The following is a 23,635-nucleotide window of genomic DNA, read 5'->3' as shown; positions in this document are numbered from 1 at the left end:
ACATATAACATTCAGTTTTAAATATTTCTAAAAGTAATCTTTTTGTTCTTAAATTATACCATGGAGGAAAGAAAATCCTATCCTTTAAAATTAAAATAAAAAGTAACATCAATATTTGTTTACATGTTGATGTCTTTTAATTTTTTACATTTTTAAATAATTTCATAACAAGATATAAGGTGTTCTTGTTAATAATTGTCTTTTGATAATAATTGTTAATTGTACTGTTTATAAAATGTTTATAATTATTGTTTGATGGTTAATTAATTGTCTTTTTAACTGTCTGCACATTATTGTATAATAAAAATGTAAACATACTGAGCCTTTTCTAGTGTGATTGGCTGTTCTGAATGACAGATTTTCATTGGTTGCAAGTGAATGCTTCAATCACCATAGCTTCAAGCACGACAACCATTAAGGTAGACCTATAGCATTAACATTCTTTACCTCAAGAATTTAGCACACATATTTGTTTTAAAAACAAAGGTTTATTAGTGCCATTGGCAGATTAATGAGTTGGGGTTTTGGAGTAGAAAAATGCTAGAATAAATAAATACCATGCTTAGAATAGTACCAGAAAAGATGCTATCTTTTAGAACATATATTAAGTATATAGATTTGGTATGCCACCGTACAGCCTTGAGTAACTGTCATTCAGTCTTGAACAAAGTTTAAGGATGTCCATACAGTGGTTTTCAGCATGCAATAGCATATCCCTGGTACATACCTCTGTTTACTGTGTGCTGCATGTTTAGAAATAATTGACCAACAGAGGGCGCTATGATACTTAATGGTTGTATGTTAGAAGTAAACATAAAAAGATATATGAAGTCTGTTTTGACATTGTAACATTTTAGATACTGTATTCCACAATAAATAGATTGCAACATTCCACTACTACTATAAATTAATTCAAATGAAATCTTTTGAATAATTCAAACTTTCATATTATTTTTAAAGTCTCAGGCAATACAATAAATTTTATACTGTATTATACAAAATCTAAGGTAAAAAGGAGAGAAAATCACATACGGCCAAACATTGTACAGAATCACCTTACTAGCTATTACAGCAAAGCAATGGTAAAAGTTGCAAAGCTTATGACTGGAAAACAAGACCCAAGGGACATAGCCAGCTGTAAGCTTTACTTTAATTGACTATTTAAGTCCCAAGAGCAACGTTTTTATATCCTAATAATGTGAATTCAAACTCTGAGGCAATGTTCATTTATATCAGCTGTTTTTCTCTTGCTACTTGGATATAAACAAATGTTCGCCATCAACCAATAACAGGAATCAATCAGAATCTACGAGAACATAATATTTAGTTAAAGCCAGGCACTCATTTCATCGTACGACGGTCATACAAGGAGCGGAATTGGATCCGTCGTACAACGAATCCAACTCAGCTCCTTGCATGTGCTAGACGATGCAAAGCTGTCTGCTGATTGTCGATGGCATTCTGAACAAATTGTCATAAAAAAACGATGCTATACGCGCGCCGTGCCAGTGTTCTTCATAGAATAATACGTATTGAATACCGGCTTTAGATTCGGGGGAATGGAAGAGGTGTACAACCACATCTTCTTCTTGACTACTACTTTTTTTGGCAAAATCAGGGGTTCCAAGTTGGAAGAAGTCACTTCCAGGATGGTCAATGGTCATATTTATAAAGCGCCTTTCACAGAAAAAAACCGTCTCAAGGCGCTTTTTAAGCCACAAGAAACAAAAACAAAAATTAACGCGAAGGGAGCGGGGAAAGCGCACCTCGATTTTGAGATAGCGTCGCCATCACTACTGTGTACACACAGGTACCTCGGCTTCAGTTTGCTGGGCTCTGTAAGCTTCCATCGAGGATAAGCCTATGGCTCCCCTACTGTGCACTTCTAAGTTGGCGGCGCTACCTCAAGTACAGTAAGGAGTAGATCTGGTTAAATGAGCTTTAACACATCTAATTTTATTTTCTGCCTATTTTCACCAATTTCTGTGAGACAATTAATAAATAAAGTAGTAAAAACATGCGGATATTATGAATTTGCAGAAGATGGGCCACTCTCTGGGAGATGCATGCTTGCATGAGTGAGGGAGGCTGTTGCAATTTCCGGGAGCCTCCTGCTACTTGCAAGAGACTTCAGAACCTTGCAACATTCTCTGTTGCTGTAATCCCAAACTTCATCATTTTTTGAAAAATTGATTTCATGATAATGATTTGACTTGGTAAACATTGTATACCCCAAAACTCACAAAATAACATTTGCTGTACAGTAGCACCACTGACAAATTGTATTCTGCCATTGATATTGGAACTATACAAATCCATGTTGATTGATTGAATTGAGAAGAATTTTCAGATGTTTGTAATTTCTTATAAGATGCACATCAACAAATGAAACATTAAACAAAAACATGAACATATAAAATAAGGTATATGCAATTTATAAACATGTGTAGGCCTATATAGAAACATTGGAATGGGTGTATATGTATTATAAACATCTGCATTTGGTCAGGAATATATTGTGAAAATTACCATACGTATAATACCCTCTGTTGTAAAGTATTCATAAGAAAAAATATAATTAATGATATTATTTGACAATAATATTCCAATTTTCATAGTCAATTACGTATCTAGAGTATATATATATATATATATATATATATATATGAGCTTGACAAAGGTTGATAACCGAAAACGTTTGCTCACTATTAAATAAATATATACCTGGCAACTATATGTTTCATTATAGGCCTAATGGTACATGGATGACATTTTAAAAACAAATAAATAAATTATTATAAAGCCACAACACTTCTTGAAAGTACATTATATTGATGAATTATTCAAAGGCATCCAATATGTGTAGTCATTGATTTCTCAAAATAACATTAATTATTAATAAACTGTCTAGAGCTTAAAATTCAATAAAATTAAAGGGCATTCTCTACTTCCTTTCCAATATTAATCTTATTATTGAATGTTAAAATTAAACATTTGGGGAATTTAAAGTGATTAAATTTAAAGTATATCCAGAAATATTGCACAAACAACTAGAGTAGTGATTTTGTATTAAATACCGTATGTATCTATATTCATGATGTTGTCAAACAAATTGGTTGACTATTATGCGATTATTTCACTAATTGTAGCTAATAAGAACTTTGAAGGTTTAATAAGCTCTTAATGGACTACATGCTAATCAATTTCAGCTCTAATTATATTTCACGCAACAGCGTTAATTGCTTTTAGGATAAATGATTCGGTGAGGATCAATTAGTAACACAGGACAATACAGAGCTCAACAGATGAACAAAGGAAAGTAGGTGGGGTTAGATGATTGACAGGCGCTTGCACACATGACCTACTAATAGCATCATGTTCGCTTGCACATGAGCGCACTTGGTAAAATCATAATCAGAATATTATGATCGGTACTCTATGACCGATACAGCTAGTTAAAAGATATACAAATTTCATCGTTACAACGTAGAAAGCAAGACCAGCAACTTACGATGTTACACAAAATCATTCACAGTAACGTTGATCTATCATTAAATGATTATCTAGAGTTGAACTGCCGTGCTGCCAGTGTGGCCAAGACTAGACATCATAACCCACTTACGCTTAGAATACCCTACACTAAAACTAATAGTTTCCAGAAATCTTTTTCCCTAACACTGCCATGGACTGGAACTCGCTACCTTACTTTCTAACCTGCATTAGTGACTCTGTCAAATTCAGGGAACTGGTTGCTGCACAGCACAAATTTGACTAAGTCCCCTCTGGCGGCCTCTACCTCTAATTGAGTGTTGTTTCAATTGGAGCTGATCAATTACCAATTAAGATCAAGATGAAATAGGCTCAAATGTGCTTTCCGTTGCATATTAATTTTCATATTGCTCCGTTTATTCACTGGACCAAATTTCATTTACTTGACAAATTAAGGTTTCCAAATGATAATGTTAAGGTGGGTCAGAAATCATATGGAAATTAGCCTCCTCCTCATCCTATATCCTCACTGCAATAAAGTCAAATTCATTTGTTTGTCTTTTTTTATTTAAAAAAATTTCATTCTGAATACTTTTGTCAAAGAAAATGGAAAAAAAAAAATTTAATCTATAATTATTGCCCTGTGTGAAGTGCTCATTCCCGTGTATTTCACTTATAAAAAAAAATTATTTTCAGAGTATTGAGTATGCATTTTCTAAACTGCTAGCAGAGTCAAGGACATACAACACATGCAGTGGCATATGTGGGCGCACGCCCCTCCAAAAAATACTTACTCCCCCGGCCGCCCCACCCAAAAAAAATTCATGTTTAAGTATTTAAAATTCACTTAAAATTACCTTATTATGCGAGCTAGCACCTCTCGCATAATCATTGAGTCATGCCCTCCACATAGCCTTCGTGCTCCCCTATTAGGTCCCCCACCCATTTTAAAACTACTAGATACGCCACTGAATACATGTTGTGGTGCTCTAAGCAACACCCTGATGGCGGGTTGTTCTCCTTCATGGCAATCAACACTGAAAACCGACAATTGACTGGGATACAATATAATAATTTCTATAAGTACACTTCCTACTTACAAATGCATTGAATATTGGTGATTAATTCACAACTAAGCCAATAAATGGAATTATATCTATACCATTGTCATACTGTACCAATAAATAAATTATCAGCGTCCATATCAAGATGTCTGTCGTCAATTCTAATCTTCGAGATATATAATTAAGTGAATAGTAGATTACTTAAATTCTATTAACAATTTATGTATGGATTTGTCCATTGTCAGGTCTGAAGTTGCAGGAATGTTTGAGTTTGATTAACTTGTACAAGGTTGACTGCCTTCATATTAGTTGAGAAGTCAATTTTTATCTTCAAAAACGGGACTACGGAAATCCAGAACTGAGTTTATTTTAGAATTTTTGGGAGGTTCAGTGTAACACTAGCGTAAGAACTAGGTACAATAGTATTTGACATTAGGGAATTTTCGCAAGCTTATGAAAACAACAACGATCACGGTTACATCACTAACTTTTTAAAGAACTATTCCCCTACAATTACCAAATCTGTCACAAAGTAGGAGATTAATGCCTTTTAAGGCCAACTCAGACAGCGCCGGCCGACACAGCCTGACCCGATTTATCGTCGGGGATAGTCTTAAGCCGTCGTGAGAAATATTAAACATGTTTAATATTCTACGACGCGACTGCCACCGACGCACACCATCGCGTCTGCATTTAACTCACACAGGCCCGACGCGACAACAAATCGCGTCGGGCTGCGTTGTATGACGGTGTCTGAGTTGGCCTTTACATTAATCACCAAGGATCACATTCAGCTAGTACAGCATATTGTCAAGAACGTTTTAGGCACGACGTTGATATAATAATGACATACTCATATTCGTTATCTTTTTCGTTAAAAGGTTGCAAAATCTTCCTATTAAATACAGTATTATGAACCGAACTTTCAAAAAAGAAAATACAAATAACATAATAATTTATAATTGCATTATCACATGTTGACAGATGTTCTTGCTGTTATTATAATTATTGTAATCATGACTCCCACTGGCTGTGAGTGACCTGGCAAATAAATGTGAGTTGTATTACAATTGCAGAAGTACCAGCTATCATACAGTACTGTATTGTACCCTTTGCACCACAGACTTTAACATTAACAATGTCTTATCAATAAATAGTAAATTTGGTCCAGGCAAACATGTAAAGGTTGCATGCTATTACATTATGTTATTCACAATAATGTACAAGTTGTAAATAATGTGGAATCGTTTTTTCCCATGGAAAAGTTCCACTAGGATGAATATGTATCAAAGATGTAAAGTTACTATATATTAAATCAGCGATGGGCAGCAAACAAAAACAAAGGTCATTGAGAGGTCATTTATTCCAGGAAGTGTTTATTCGAGGGAGGCATTTATTCAAAAAGGGAGAGGGGGGGCTGTTTATTCCAATAAATAGGTATTTAAACACTATTCATGTCCGTCTATCTTCTCTACAGTACAGCCCACAATTACCACAACTTTTGACACATACAACGCAATGTAACTTTGATTTGGCTATTATGTTTGTATAATTTAAGCCACAACAAATTATAAGTAAGAATCTGTGAGTGAGATATTGAATAAACCAACTATTTGGCAATTTTCTCCTTTGTTAGCAAAATAGTCGGTTTATCCAGGTAAGTATAAAATACAAAATAAACTGTAATATTAATTTCTTAGAGTGTACTGTATTTCAATTTGACTGGACTTTTAGAAATTGATGTAAAATTATACACAAACTTTTAAAAGGAATGGAAATAAGACGCTACTCAGGCCCGTAGCCAGGGGGGTTTTTAGGGGTTTGGGCGAACCCCCCTTTTTCAGCGAAAAATAGACAGACCTTAAGGACTGTCTCTTATACACATCTAGATCCCCCCTTGAAGCATGCTGGCTACGGGCCTGCTACTATACGAAATGTTGAATGATGACAGATGGGATGTGTTGACATTTCATGTTCAATCTCTAGAGTAGCACTAGCACGGACAAATCCCGCATTTCAAAAGTGAGGGAATAGGATGTAGGAAAAAAGAATTGCAAAAAGCCTAAAAACTTTAATTAAAACATTAAATAGCTGATTTAAAGAAACAATATCCTAAAAATTAAAATTAATTAACTTCTGTATAAATTAAATAAGTATATTAAAAAAAAGAGGAAAAAAATGTAGCTAATGATATTTAAGAGAGCAGCTTAGCTCAGTCAGCTAATCTGGTGGTAGCCACTGTGTGTGCGCTGAACCGTGGAGATCTCTAGGTCCCCAGTTCAATTCCCATCGCTGCCTCTCCTTGTGTTTCAGCTAGAGGGCTGAAATACAAGTTACGATAGCGCACCGTCTTTCGGATGAGACGTTTAAGCCGTTGCTCCCGTGTGCATTTACTGTCCAATCACCACCAGAAGGACCCACACTGGAAATAAGTCTTCTTCTAGACTTTCGTGGGCTATCCTTGGTGTTTACACCAAATAAATCCAATCCAATCCAATCCAAAAGTTATAGTAGTAGGCCAAAGAGTATCAAGTGCCATGAGCATCTTTTTTGATGGATACCGGCGCTATACAAATCTTCACTATTTCTAGCTAATAGGGCCTGTTTCTACTGGAAATATTCGATTAAAAATCGCTTTTTCGAAAACTCGCTTTTATTCTCGCAGTAGAAACGGGACTAGTTTGAAAAAAGCGATTAAAAAAAAATCAATTAAAAACACGCAATGGATAGCATGTTTGAACGGCAAATAACCGATTTTGGCTGTGCACCTTTTAGCTGCAACACAAAAAAAAGTGATTATCAGATGAAATGTGACCTTCAGGTCAATCACTGCAAAGACTAGATTGTATTAGGCGCGAACTTTCAAAAAAATTTGCCCTCTTGTTCATGTCCTACTAGGCCTACAAGCTAAAAACGTCAACAAACATGTGGAGCGACAAATTCGTTTTGTAATTTTGTGGGGGGGGGGGATATTGGGCCTAGGCCTCTCCGCTCTTTTGGGACTAACGTTGTCCTCGTTTGGTCGCTCGTTCATTGTGCTCGCCCCACACCGTATCCTACTCCTCGTCATCATGACAGGAATGAGAAAGATACTATCCTATACAGTTAGGAAAACAACGTGTTGTATAAACAAAATGGCAAAGTAATTTCCGTCATGAAAACTGAATTTCGAAAAATCTAAAAAGGCAGTTGCAACACGAGCAGGCTGTCTGGTAAAAAAATTGATTATTTTGTGTTTATCAGTACAAACACACCCTTAGTAGCAAAGCCAGTAAACTTTTACAGTACTGTAGTGATTTCTAATTAACAATTTATTGTGAGAATGCAACCTTCATTTCTCTGTGGTTAAATAGACAGACCTTAAGGAGGCGTAGGAAGGTCCTTAGATATTTATCAACGATCTACGCACAATGTAACAGGGCGCAATAGAGTTCCACTTTGGCTCTGCACTTATCTTCAATGTCGCGTATTAATTAATAACTTTTTATTTATTGAACTTTATTTCTCGAGGGTGGCTCTTCCAACAATACAGATCATTGAGGCCCTCATGCCATAACAAAGCAACAAGATTTGTATTTACAGTAGCTATGTAAAAGCAATGAAACATGGTGGGGAAATATCAGAACAGATAACCCTGTTAATGTTTAGTACATTTTCTATTATGTGAATGTGGGTTATTACTGATTATGCTGTAAATAGAGCTGGATTGGGTCGTCTGCGTCACCATCTAATTTATTTATTCATAACAACCGGCTCAATAAATAAATAATTTACAGCTATTTAAATAATTTATTCGGATGACATTCAGCCAATTGATTTAAATATGATTGCGATGTAAACAAAACAGCAATTTACTGGTATATTATCTACACTTTCAGTTTATTGTGTAAAATGGTGTTAAAATATCGCTTGAAACAGATGTTGTAACACATTAACAGTTTGCACTATGATGCATAATTAGTCATCTGTGTACAATAAATTAAATTCACAAAGCATTTACCGGAGCACAAAAATTCAATATTAGGTAGAATCTTCTGTGTTTCTACTCTTAAAATTAAATTTTAAAAAATACATAAAGGAACAACCCCAAGGTAAGATGGAGAGGGCGAGAATATGTTTGACCATGACACAGCCGTAATAAAAACGCCCACCATATTATTAACGCTAGAAAAGAATAAAAACACAAGCGTTGCCGACAGGATTCATTCTTTACTGTTACTTTTCATTAGTGATAGCAGACAAGGTATTAATAATCAATAAGTCTGCAAACGCACCTAATAACTTGCTGTCTACAACGGTTCAAAACTTAATGACCAAAATGCTGGTTACCTGTACATGTATATAGTAGTACATGTCATCAACAATAACAAAGCTTTAATATACTGTGCGAGTTAACATGCAGCATATGTAATGGTGAGTAAAATATTGTTGTATAGTAATAGGGAAGTAAATTATCACTGTTCCTCTGGTATAAGACCACCGCTTCCCCTACCCTTGAAAAGAAATTTTGCCCAATATTTAAGGATTTGCTTTGGTCCAATGTCCATAAAAACATTTTTCAACTTTCTTTGGATGGCCAATTTAAAACCATATTCACTTGCCCAAACTAAAAGAAATATTGGATTGCTTTTGCAAAAGTATTTGTAAAAAGTCAGCGGAGAATGATACTCATTCAAATTAATGCATGCAAAAAGATACCAAGGTGAGAATTGTGCAGTTATTGAATACAGTATATAACAAATGAGAGATTAATAGTGCACAGTTTTGAGTAGGAAAATAATGTTGATTGGAGATATTATGATAACATCAACATTGACTTTACTGTATAATTTACTTTATAAGCCACCTTCATCATTATGATCTGTGAATGAAGTTTTGAAAAACGTCTTGCCAAATATGAAAGGCATAATGTTGAAAAATGCAGTGTTAAATAAGGAAAAAAAAGGACAGTGCATAAGTAGAAACGTCTTAAAAGAGAGCAAGAGTGATCAATCTAGACAAGCGGCATTTAAGATAGAATATATTTATATAGTAACAGTCCCTAAGGGAACATGATATTAACTAAACGATATATGCAAGTAGCAATTTCAAGTATTTGGAATAGTACAAGTAGTAATGCTCTATTATAATTTAAATAATTTATATCAAATTATACTATTATGTACATGTATACTCTATTTTCTTCCCTCATATCATTTTATATAATATAAATTACATGAATGTTTTGCCTGAATATTATTATTTTTTAATTAACAATAATTTAACCAACAACAACAATAAAAACAATATAAATATTAAAACATTCAACAACAACATATTAATATTTTGCATGTGTACAGTAATTTCTCTGTTCATAAAAAACTTATTCAAATCATAGCCCAGACTTTTTCCTGGGAAAACGATGTTATAAGTATGTATGTGAAACTGGACATAGGGGGTTTATACCAAGAGAACTACAGAATTATTTATTTTGAGGTACAAGGGCCATATTAAAGGCCAAGAAAGAAAATTCTTGTGTTGGCCATGTTTTGGAAAAATAAAAAAAAAAGGGTAGGTGGGTAGGAAGTTGTTTTTTATTTGGTCTAGGTATTTTTTTGTTACCAAAATTTGTTTATGCCTAAAAAGTAGAAAATACACAAAACGACAACAAAGACCATTTTTAAATCTATATTTGATGCTCTGTATTTTTATATTATTATAAAGCTGGACACACACTGCACTGTTCCATGGAGAATGAATGCATTACATCGAGGCACGTGCAACTAAAAATTTTAATGCAACTACGCTTAGCAGCAACCTCGGAGAGTCTAATTAGCGAGCTTTCAAAATGGGCAACGCGGGGAGCTGCAACAGGGGATTCAGTCAACCATGAACGTTGTACTATGCACTTCCCCGTCTCAACATCAAAGCTGTTTCGATTTACAGGACGACGCGCTCCATCGTATTGCGTGATCAATTATGCAGGCGCCACCAGCGAGCGCATATTTATAAAACTCACGTTGCCGTAGTCAGCACTGCGCCAAATCGCTTAAAGCCCGTTGTCAAATCCACACAACGAACGACTTCCCCATGTATTCGGATGCGCAGTACGATTTCATGCTTCACTGCCCGACGTAGAACGCCGCGTCGTCCAAATCGAAAGCTGCTTATTATGAGGCACAGAGAGAATGGTCATTTCCGCTAAGCCCTACCCTTTGGATATTATCGTTAAGGTCCCATAAACAATGTTAATAAAACATACACGAAAAAACATGCGCTTGATTGGTCAGTTGTTAATTTTGATAGAATTTGGGAAAGGTCTGTCGAACCCAGGCCCTTGATATATTGGAAGCACACATCTAATGATCAAGTTACTCCTCTAACTCCTCCTTTGTATGAACTTGTGAACTGCTACTTTAAGGATGTATTTCACAGACATTTATCTGACAAGATATTCCAGGCATGCACAATCAACTCACCTGGTTTTTCTGTTGCATTTTAGCAATATCATTTCAACTCTACATCAAACCTCTTTGATATTAAGGCCCGTGTTTCCCAAATAAAATTTCAATTCCCCTAAAATATGTTGATTTTATCACAAGTCCTATGATTACGAAAATGTTCAATTACTTTGTATTATCTACTTTATATGATTCGTTCCAATACATGTTCACTTAATTTCATCTATGTTTTTAAAATGGTAAAACTGTAAACTCCTTTTACAGATTTATTCAATTTTAATTCAGACTGGGTTCATTTGATTTCGACAAACTATGCTGGCAAATTCAGCTTCAAGAAATCACTGTTAGGCCCAAAAAAATAATGTGTTAGCCCGGTACATTGAAGTACATTCAGGCTTGATCAGCAAGTTATTTTTACTTTTAGCCTGAGTTCATGACCAACCATTACTCACCCCAGGTTTTTTGGTTGATGAAATGGTAACCATAGGGTTAGGGCTGATTCTTTCAGTATACATTTATTGAGATATGTTACAACACTTTTATCTAACCCAAAAATGATTTGATTAATTTGATGGGAAGGCAAATAAACTGTTTTCATGATTATCATACTGTACTATAATCACTGGGTTAGATAAGGGCAGAAAGCATTGTATGCAGAACATTGTTTGAAATAATGTTTTTTCTTGGAAACACATATTAACTGATATAATTTCATAATTATATTCTTGTGAAATATAGAACCAACTGGATGTTATGGTAGTAAAATATCTTGATAAAGAATCTTGACTAATTGGATTAAATGTTAAATTATCAACATTAACAATTAACAATATTAAAAATGACAATATTTATATAACATTATTGTATTTATAACTAGCTCCTATCGGAGAACTACAATACTGTAGACTTCTCTGTTTACACTTGAGTATTATTAATCAGATATGTTGATATGTCCAATGAGTAGTAGTCTACAGGTATTAGCCACTTAACAAAAGATTTTTTTCTCTTTGTAATTCATCCTAATGATGTAAGAAACAAAGTACCTTACAGATGTTTAACAAAGTGAATAATGAAAATGAAAATGTTTTGCTTTCTAATATTGTATCATGCTTGTATTTCGACCTTTCATTTGTTTGTGTATCCATTCCGTGCACATTGCAGGGAAAACAAGTACCGGCACTGTATTAGTGGAAATTCCCTCCTAAACTTCTGGTCACAGAGTACATATGGCATTGTGTTCTACAGAATATTTAATTGTGTTTATGTTTTTATCAGGGGAAAAACTGTGTTGCTTTAAAACCTGACCAACCCAAAATCTAGAAAATATAGTCATCTTTAATGGTTCCTTTTGACCATACCTGAATGATGATGAAAATGGTTCACAGGCTTTGTGCTGTGGTTGTACACAAAAAAAAAAACATTTTAGCTTAGTATACTGTAACAAAAGAAATTTTGGTACAAAAAAAAAACACATTTTACCTGAGTACACTGTAAGTTGTAACAACAAAAAAAAAAATTCAACTGTTTAAAGTTTAATCCATCAAAATAACTCCCCCCATCACATGAAGTAAATCAAGTACTGTATGATAATCTCCAAGGATGTGCATACAGACTGTGTATTACAAGCCAAGATTGGAACGGACGGGGTTCAAACAGGGAAGCATGTTTGTGGTGTACTGTAATACAGTATGCCAATGGGCTCTCGGGGGTGAAGTGCCAGGCCCCCACGTCTAAAGGGACCCCTTGAGGGCAAACCTACTACTAATATCAATCTTCAAACAGAGCCTTGACATTATGACAGAAGACACCTATATCTAGCAAATATTTGTGAAGGGTCCCCTTGGCCACTTTCGTGAAATTTTGAAATCAATCACTCTAAATCATACTGTATGGGGGCTCACAACATTTTCTCGCCCCCCCCCCCCTCCCCGTGACTTGTTTTTACGTCACGGGAGCATGTGCTCCGAAGCCTGATCCTTTTCCGCTGTGCCACATCATTCCCTCTATATCAACAGTTAAGCTTTCCAGATGACCAAATGGAAGGATGTTTCAAAATAAAATATAGGATCATTCACAATCTATGACACATTATGCAATGCTTGAAATCGACCACAATAAATATAACACCTCTACATGGTCATCCAACCTAAGCTACCATATTAAATCTATTAAGAATTTAGTGCAGTGAGACAGAAAATAGATGTATTTCCACAAGAATCATGCTAGAACAGAGCAAGCACACTGACTCGTTTGCTCTCCACTCACGTTTGTTTTAACACCAATCTCTTGGCTAATGCTTTTTTTTTTTTTTTTTTTTTGGATCATGGCTTTGATAAGGACTTTGATCACAAATACACTAGATACTGATCATCAGTAAACATTTGATTAAAAATAAAGATAAACATTATTATTGACATAACATACTGTACTTCAACGAACTTTAAACGAGACATGAAACTCAAAAAGGATTTCTATGGTTTGGTTAACAAATCCTCTTTAACCAAACAACCCACAGTACTTTCCTTGTACTGAAAACCATTCAAATAGTAATTCACCACTTTGCATGCTAGAATTCTTAGGTTCAATTCAAGGGGATTCGTCCAATGGTCCTCTGCTCTTCAATTGATCCTACCATTTTATACCTTGTTATACAGTAGATGGCATCTTACTTACAGTAGGGCCTACAGTACATTAATAAAACAATAAATATAAGGAAAAAGTGGTATTCATTTTTTCACCACCTTCACAAAAGTATGAAACATATAAAAATGACACAATTTAAATCTAAAAATCATTTTCACAAATGTACAAAACATACTGTATACACTAGGGGGTGGGGGTTAACATTTACAGTTTCTTTTATGAAAATGACAAAATAATTTTACAAATGTACAGAACATGCTATGGGGATTAATGTGCATAGTTTTCTTTATGAAAATAACCAAATGAAGATCACAAAGTTAAAACAATCATCTTTTTAATATACTCTTTTGGGGAGGGGTAGGAATACTAAATATGAAATGGATTTATTCAATGTAAACACCAAGGGAAAAAAAGTTAATAATATTTAATATGAATGGCATCCATTACACTACTGTTAACCTCTTAACACTCAAATTGTAATAAATATCACACGGAAATGTTTGGTATAGCATCAAATGACAAGGTAAGCATTTCCCTATAGTCCTATTGATACAGTAAATACATTCAAAAATTAAATAAAGTCCATGATATTTCTGGTAAGTTGTGTAACATTAAATATTTTAGAATATTTTGCTAGAATTTATTAACTGAATAAACACAGACAGTAATAACACAATCTACAACATTAAACAAGATTAACAACAGCCACAGAAATAATAAAAAGCTGGTGTCATCTCATCCACTCACAGCCACTGCCACTGGATTGTTATTACTGAAGCACAGTATTTCTGGATTTACAGTTAATAAACACCTTCACTTGACTAAAAAATTCTAGGTAAACACCTGCAACTCTAATTGAATTTTTAACATTGATAATAAAGCTGCAATGTGTTTTATATAATACAGTATCACATCACAGCCATGTCAAATATGGGTATGATGTCATATTCATACCATAGGCAAATCATAGGTTGCTACCGAGAATCGAGATACAGCACACATTAGATTACCAAGATAAGACTGTATGTACGTGACCTGCAGTATACGGAAATGATCTATGCAAAAAAATGGTTACTTCAGCAAAAAGAATTGTTTCTGTGGGCATTGTCTCCTCTGCCACAGGAAATTTTTTTTAAACTGTTCTTAGAAATCCATTAGAAATACACCCATCAGTGGCATATATCTCCAGGAGGGTGTGAGAGACATGCCCTTCTAAGAAAAGCTTGCACCCCAAGCTCTTTCTCACTGGAAATTTCTTTAAAGGCAAAATAATTATGTTCAAATAGTTAAAAATTCCCTCATATCTCCTTATTTTGCCAGCAACACCATCAGTGTGTCCCCCCTTAATTATCCATTTTTACCTCTGCTTTCCCCTCCCCATGTCAATATCCTTAGAAATGGATGCCACTGATACCTGTAGGATCAGCTCTCCCAGGAGTTGCGGGACACTCGCAGAAATCGGGACAGCCTCCCACATTCCAGTAAGCAAGCAAGAACCTCCTGGAAAATAACCAGTCTCTCTCATGAAATTTGCTTATTTTTACTATCAATTGTACCACAGAATTCAGTGCCGAGGTAATCACCAGGCACAGTAAATAAAATTAAATATGCTATTAAGGAGTTGTTCACAATTATCAACAAAGAGTACTTATTTTCGATACCCCTCCATCCCCTCTGAAAGTGTACAAAAAATGTTGATTTTGAAAAACCATTATACATTTTCTTGTGAAGTCAATAAAGCGTACTTGGCCGCTTAAAAATAAATATTATAAATCAATGGTTACATTATAATTTTACCACTATTTTACATATTTGATTGTGAATCATGAATTGTGAAATGTTGTGTACACATGTGTCTACACCCTCCCCCTAGCATACTGTACTGTTTGTACACTTGAAAATGTTGACCCAGATCTCCTGGAAGAGATCTGTTCCAACTTGGGACCCCTGGTATTTGTCACTTAAACAGTGTGGCCTGAGCTAATGGAATGTGAATGGGAACACAGTTGAACATTGTTGGTCAAGGATAGGTGATCACTGTTAATGTTATCCACCTGAGTATGGTCTCTTGACCTCACCTGATTTCTCTGCTCAAGCAGAAAATTTAATTATTTTTAAGGTCAAAATATGTTTCCATGGAAATAGTAAATGGTTGTTGTAAAAATGTGAACACATATTATTTAGTTGGTGATAAATCAGGCAACGAGGCTGAACTACAGTAATTCAAATTTCAAGCTTCATGTTCCACATCATTAGACAACGACCCGGGCCTGAAATAAACCATAGCATTTGGGGTACTTTCTATAATTCACAAATATGGCCTTTGGATATTTCAAGGCAGCGGGTGACATAATAAAAATAAGGAAATACTTTCATTTTTTTCTGAAATTTCCACTTTTTCGGGGTGGAAGTTACGCTAATTGGCCAAAAATAAAATTTTATTTTTATTAGAAATCTTCAATATTTGCAGTCGGTGGTTCGCTAAAACTGTAAACAAGGTATAAAAAAAGTCTCGCTTAACTGAAAGCATTCATCATTTTCACATGAGTATAAAATAATACATAAGGGGTGGGGGTTAACAGGTTTCCTTTATGAAAATCTCGCAATTATTTTCATGATGTACAAAACATACGCTAGGGGTGGGGGTTATAATATGTACAGTTTCCTTTATGAAAATGATTTATGACAATTACAGTATCTTTTTATTACATTCATTTCATGTGACTTGAAATGTAACATTGATATACTGTACTCATATATGGGCAAATTACAGGGGCAGATTGCTATAAGCGGTCTTTAGATGGTCTTAACGGTTAGCCGGCTATAATCGTGACGTCACTACTGGTCTTTGATTATAGACCATTGCTATACCGTGGTCTAACCAGTTAGCCATCTTAAATTTTAAAGCCTACTTGGAGGAGGCTCAAAACGGTCTTAAATCATCATGGCTTTCTGTTGATTAATTCAACAGTGCAATGGCAAGACCTAGGCCTAGATCGTCAAAGTCGGAGAATCGAATGACGAATACTCCGCACACTTCTCAGCGTCTGTAAAAATAGGTCTACAGCGTTTATTTACGTCATAGAGATATAATAAGAATTATAGCTCTATGATTTACTTTCATTTCGATACATTTTATGTGCGCGAGCACGCATGACGTCGCCCTCAATCTTACGTTACTAGGGAGTGCTTGTTTGCATTTCAATACTCAAAGCGGTCTTAGGGAAGACTGTTTTATAGCAATGGTCTTAGAGACATGGCTTTAGTAAGACCGTCTAAGTGATAAAGCCGGCTTTATTCGATAAGTTAAGACTACCCGTTAAGACCATTTTATAGCAATCCACCCCTGATATTTGTCACACAAAAACTGGCAGTGTGGACAGAGTTTAAAAATTCTGCAGCTTCTTTCATTGTCCAGCTGCTGTAGAACTAGAAGCTTTATGACTCATATGAACCAAACCTTAGACAGATTTGACTGATACAGGTCTGTTGTGGACAGACGAAAGTGCGCCTCTTGGCAGCTGATTGGACATGATGTGACCATTAGGAAAGTTGTTCAATGAGTTAGTCCATGGCGGTGTGCAATACAGCCTAGTTACAGCTGCAAGCCATAGGTTATCTTCCTACCTTTTCCTTTAGGTATTCAAGCATCAATCAACGGACGGACGCAGAAGGATAATGTTGGCTGCGCTTGAAATGAAACTTGCCATAACAGTTTTTTGACAAGTTAAGTCTGAGTTGTCATCTGCAAAAGCACCTTTAAAGTATGAAGTAATTTCATTATTTGACACTTGTGACTCTCCAATCAACCATGGAATGTGTATTATTAACACCCTGGGACACACAAACAACACAGGTACTGTAGTGTGGGTACTACTTTCATGCTGGTGGTACTCAGGCCAAATAGAGCTTCCAAAGTCACACGAATCTTCAGCTCGTTCTTTGGGGTCAAGTAAAGTAATTCTTCTGTTCATATCCAAGCATGTCTCATTGCCCAAGACCAAGCTCTCTTTAGGTTGTTTCACTGTTTATTTTTTTAAATTTCATTTAATATTAATTATTTATGAATAGTAATAAACCACAGATTAGCTTTTAATAAATATTATACAAAATCCAACCCACCAAAGTTTACCTCTACCACAACCACCATAATCCAAATACATTTTCATTTTATTTATAAGTCAGTGGTGATGTCATCACTTTTATTTGCGCTGAAATTTCCTATTCCCAACTGATCACTAATCGATAGTGCCTACAATTGACATGCCGACAAGGACGCGAAGCCCCACCCACAAAGTCAAGAAAACCTTAGACAATGTTGGCCAGACTTACCGAATTGGCGAACATTTTCTTTGCTATCAACCTCTTTTAAGAAAGAGAATTCAGGGTAGGCGGTATGCAAATGAATCATATATTCATAGTGTTAATCTATTTCATGGAACATGGCGGGGAAATTGTTGTAAAAGCCTCTGTGTTTCGCTCCCAAAGGAAGAGGGAAAAGCTGCATTCAATCAACCTTGTTGTCGGCAAAGGCCAAGTCACTGAAGCGCACTGCTCATGTAAATCTGGGTATCTATATAACCAAGCACAGACATCTAGGCCTAGGCTCACGTATTTTTCGCGTTGACAATCAGCTGTCTAAGGAAATTAAAATGTCCGAGGAAAAAGTCTTGATCATGTGACTAAATGACGCTCGCTGATTAGTCAGTTTATCTGTCAATCAAGTCTCGTCGAGATTTTAAATGTTTGCGTCTCATGATGAAAAAAGCACAAATCTGGGGTGATTTTACTATAGTTACAATGCGATGGAATATTTCGTTGCTAGGCAAAGCTAACTCTACGGCGCTGGTTAACACGAATAAAACCTAGACCATCCTAGGCATGGCCTAGAAAAGCACAACAGTGATAAGATCAGGTGATTGATTTATAAAAGGCGGCAATGTTGAAATAATTCATAATAATGTTTACAATACATTTTAATCTACCGTATTAAACAAATGTCTACTAGAAGGTTAGGTCTACTTGGTTCTAATTATACTCTTTGTAAAATAACCCCTAATAAACTTCATTTGCCAAGTATCACAAAGAGCTGTCCGTTTCAGTGCGGGTTCTACTAAGAAATCATTCTAATATGCGCAGCTAATGCACACACACAGTGATCACAGCAACCGTCCATGGCAACCAGTAATGATGGATGATATAGGCATACAGTAGTTACCAACCGTTTCGCCTCGTGCAGGACCGTCCCGCATATATCAAAGTGATTTTGGATTTAACACGCATTTTGCAAAAACACATGTGTGATCATAAATTTGTCATGTTTAGCACAAGCCTACAGTATGCGTGACAACAAATTATCACAACCAACTCTGTAATAACATGAATGTATTGTCGAATTATCACAAATTCAGGAGAAAATATATTTAAAATTAGAAGAAATTGGTTTTATTAAAAAATATAAAAATGGTCATGTAGAAGCTTGAGTCACAGAGAGCTTTCGTTAGCTCGTTCGAAAATCAATTCCCAATCAAAACAACCCAGCCAACATTGCACTCAGTAGTAATTTAGCAGTCGCATGCAGTCTTGCACGTTCATTGTCACAACCAACCACTGATTATGTGACTGGAACCCGGGCCACCACAGGAGTTTCATCCCTGGGCCCTGATGGGCCCCCCCCCCAACCCAACTGGTGTAGTCATGTATTTCTGAGGTTGGTAACTCTGTATATAGAGCCTACAGCAATTTGATTAAAATGCCATAGAAAAGGTGATGGACGTTACAACTGACTTTATTTCGTAACTTCAAAAATTGCCACAGCCCTGTGAGCTTCAGGCACTTTTTTAAGAAATAATGGCTCCTTCGGCTTCTATTTCCTATAGAGTACTTATAATTATTTGCAATATTATTTTCATCATCATCATCCAATATCACCTTGTATTGCTAGGTTGGCAAAAATACAATTACAATGTATCTTTACCTCAATCATCACTACTACAATGATCTGCAACAAGAAGTTACATTCTGATTGCATTGATGACAACAAAGGATGATATACACTGAAGTACAAAATTACTAAGTACTGAGGTCTGGTGATGGGAATTCCAGGCATTGTTTATTTTTTGTATAAAATACCAGTATTATTAGTGTTTCTGACTCATCTATTGTTTAGAGGCAAGTGCACAATGGGTATTGTAACAGTAGGCTTACAATTATTTACATACATTATTGTATGACAGATCAATGTCTCTGAGTACATCAAATAAAAAACTTGAATAATTCCAAAGTCCATTAAAAAATTATTTTACAGTATAAAAAATATTTGACTAATTTATTTGCGATTGACAGTAATATTATTTTGCAATAATTAAATTAGGAAGAAAAATCTTGGTTATAGTTGTACAATATGATCCTACATAATTTTAGTGGAATTTTTGCAGAAACGGATACAAAACACAACAGAATGCTTTAACAGTTTATGTTAAAAATGAAAACTACTGCAGGAAGAATTAAAAAATATTGCATGCCATTATGACAAGATTTTATAATTATGTAAAATTATAAGATACCACCATGTGTTCATCTGTATCTACTGCAGTTTAAAGCTCTGTCCAGATTATCAAATTTTCATTGACAAAAAAATGGTTGGATGCCCATATATAGTCATGATGTGCTTATATATGGTCATGATGTACCTATATATGGTCATGATGTGATGTCATCATGACCATATTTTAGGCAAAACAATTTTTTTTTTTCAAATGAAATCATGTGGACAGGACTTTAAGTGTAGGCCTAGAGTCAGCTACAGTAGTTCTGACTGAAATCTGCTCTACTGTACATTGAATATGCATGGTTTTACCAGATCACTAGAATCTTTTAAGCTACCTTCTGTTAAGGTTTTACAATAACATGAACTGAACCAGATTCAAAAAGCATGACTAAGTTTCAACCATCAATCACATCGATAAGTTGTTGCATACAGTACAATGATTTGTAATACAACAACATGATTTTAACAAAGTCTGTAAATTTATAAAAAGCAATGACTCCTTTTCATCTCAGGCCTATAAACCTTGTCCTTTTGTTGAACTTCAGAATGTTGCTAGTGGAAACCAGCCATCAATATTGTATAATTTGTACATAATTTGGCAAAGAACAAATTTGATATTAACTCACAGTATAATTACTGTAAGGTAGTGGGAGGTGATGTGTTTACCAGGGATGAATACTTAATCTTAGATATTGTCTCTGGTAAATCCTATAAAATCCATCAAAAAATAAACATAAAATTACTCTGTTTTAAAATTACAGCTTAAACTACAGTAAGTACAGTAGTTAAATAAAAGACAAATAAATATATTTCAATTTTGGCTTGTTTGCAGACATACAGTATATCTTTATTTATAGAAATTATCAGCCAATAAAAATATTCTGCACAAAATTAAAATAATTACTGCACTACAGTATTCTATTATCAGTGTCTGCTAGTTTTTTCTTATTAAACAATTAAAACAAATAAATAACTAACAATTTCATAGTTATGATTTATTAAAAATTTTATTTATAATTTTTAAAGCTTATTACTATAGCTCATAACTGAGTATTATCATGAAAATATGTCATAATAATTACAAGTTACAAAAACACAATTATTATGTATTATAGTTTAAAAATCACAACAATCATAATTATAGTTAGGCAAATTATAAATTAATTTAGTATTAGGTGTCATGCCCATATAGATTGAGAGACTATATAATATGCCAACTGTAGTCAATGTTTAGCCTGTCTCTTATACACATCTAGATGTGTATAAGAGACAGACTCTAAATAGTAATGAGTGGATTTATAGGATGGAAAAGTGGTTTAATATGTGTGGGTGGAGGGCCATGGAATTAGCCTTAGACTGGGTGGAACACTTCAAGGCTGGGTGGCATTGCCTACCATAAATACTGTACATCCCTGCACAAGCTGACAAACTGAAAATCGAAATTGAATTTGCCTTCATTATTTTTTGACTATTGGAAATAAGCATCCTGAAATTTATATCCTTTTGATTAGTTGTGATGCAGTGTACCAATTTACTGTACACTTATTGGAATACCGAGGTTAAGTCATTGACATTAATTTCCATAGCCAACAGGTATTTTTAAAAAATATACACCACAAAGCATTTTTAGAGGTATTTTGTTAAATTATTCGGACAGCTGTTGGCTGCTCTTTTTTGAATATCAACAAACAATATTGATAAAAATATAATACTGTATAGTACACTCACAATTGCTCCTGAAATTGATAATAAATTTTCACTTACTCCAATCCAGATCAGGTGCAGATCCAGAAACAAATATGGGTACTGTAGACAGTGTAGGGGGCATGCTACATGCAGAGCACCGAGCGGTAGGGGTTTGACCATAGACACTAGTACATGGAGTTTAAATCAAAAATTGTAGCCCAGCCGATTAGTACCGTACTCTCCTCTCTAGCTCCTTTCTTTTTCTTTCTTTCCATTTCTCTCTCTTGTTATTTTGACAGGGATGGCAATGGAGCCCTAGCTCTCCATTGCCATCCACCCCTTCCCTGATTCACCATTTTTAGACTATGTTTAGTGGTATCAAACCAAGGACTTATAACTGTTTCCAGTATAGGAAGCTGGCTGGTTTAAGCCGTCTCTTGAATTAGCCTTATGTGCGGTATTGTTATGCTAATGAGCCAGATAAGCACAATCTGCACATGCTCAGAAAAACAAAGCTTTCCGTTGCCACACTTATCGGCTAGGCGTACAGCTAGGCCTGCCAAGGATTACGGTATGGTAAACAAGGAAAAGGCGTATAAAAATCAAAAATTGGCGTTTGTGAGCAATACATTTTTTAGTAGTAAGTATATGAATAATTTTAATGCACTAGTTAGTTGATAACTTCATTCTAATTTGTTTTGGGTCTTTTTTCTGCATTTTTATAAGCAGTTAGACATAGCCTAGGCTAGCCAACAAAGCAAAATCACATCAATTTAAAAACAAATCTGTGAACATACTTGCCGAATATCTTAAATAGCAGGTGATTTTATTGGTAGATTAGTTTGTTTTTAAGTGTGTAAATATGATTGATTTGCATGCCAAGTGAAATTTGTACCCTTATTTTGCTTTGTTTTACCGTATCGTAATTCTCGGCTAGGCCTAGCTGTATGCCAAGCCGATACGCAGTGCGGGCCGCATTGACTATTAAGGAAAGTTTTGTTTTTCTGAGCATGTGCAGATTGTGCTTATCTGGCTCATTAGCATAACAATACTGCACATAAGGCTAATTCAAGTTAGACGGCTTAAACCAGCCAGCTTCTTGATCAAACAAAACATATTTTTCCCATTGGGATTAATTTGACCAATCAGGATTGTTGAGGCATGCAATGTTTTTAGATCAATTAAGTGTGTAACTAGAGCATAAATGGCTGGTTTATGGATGACAGCATTAATGTATCCAGTGTGTTGAAACTAATTTATTAAACATTTGCAAAGAAAAAAACATGTTTTTTCAGATAACAACATTTAGGAAAGTAATTCATGAACTGGACAATGAATCCCTTGATAATAGGCTGCTGAAAATACATTTAATGGTTCCCGTCAGCACTTTTGGAAAAAATTGTTACGGGTTTTTGTCAACTTTTACCTTCCATCAAAGTATGGTTCAAAGATCGCGTTTATTTAAAATATGGATGTATGGTGGTCCGGACAATTACTCACTCTGTGATCGATTAAACATTCAATATGAGCAAATGTCACTTCAAGCAAATGCCAGTTCGAGCGGATGTCACTTTGCGCGAATGAAACTTAAAAACGAAAACGGATTTAGTTTTGCAAACATTTAAATTGGACAAATTTCTTATTTTGACTGAACATGTTCTTCACCCTCTTCGGATTCAAATTTGCTATATCTTAGCAGTTTTCTTCTGTCTAGTCTTACACATATTTGGCAGTTGGCGTATAGCCCTTCCCCCACAAAAAGC

The 23,635-nt window shown here is 35.0% G+C and overlaps 1 protein-coding gene across 1 annotated transcript in view; it reads right to left on the bottom strand.

Annotated features, from left to right (window-relative positions):
• LOC117113789 (probable RNA polymerase II nuclear localization protein SLC7A6OS) overlaps positions 1 to 23,635 on the bottom strand; it is a 28,654-nt gene that overhangs the window by 3,897 nt on the left and 1,122 nt on the right. The window lies entirely within an intron of this gene.

This window comes from Anneissia japonica, unplaced genomic scaffold, assembly GCF_011630105.1.
Source record: "Anneissia japonica isolate Jap-2015-1 unplaced genomic scaffold, ASM1163010v1 scaffold288221_len503873_cov180, whole genome shotgun sequence".
In the NCBI taxonomy this organism is placed as follows: domain Eukaryota; kingdom Metazoa; phylum Echinodermata; class Crinoidea; order Comatulida; family Comatulidae; genus Anneissia; species Anneissia japonica.
Note: the sequence above shows the minus strand (reverse complement) of the source record. Positions and strands in the feature narration are given on the sequence as shown.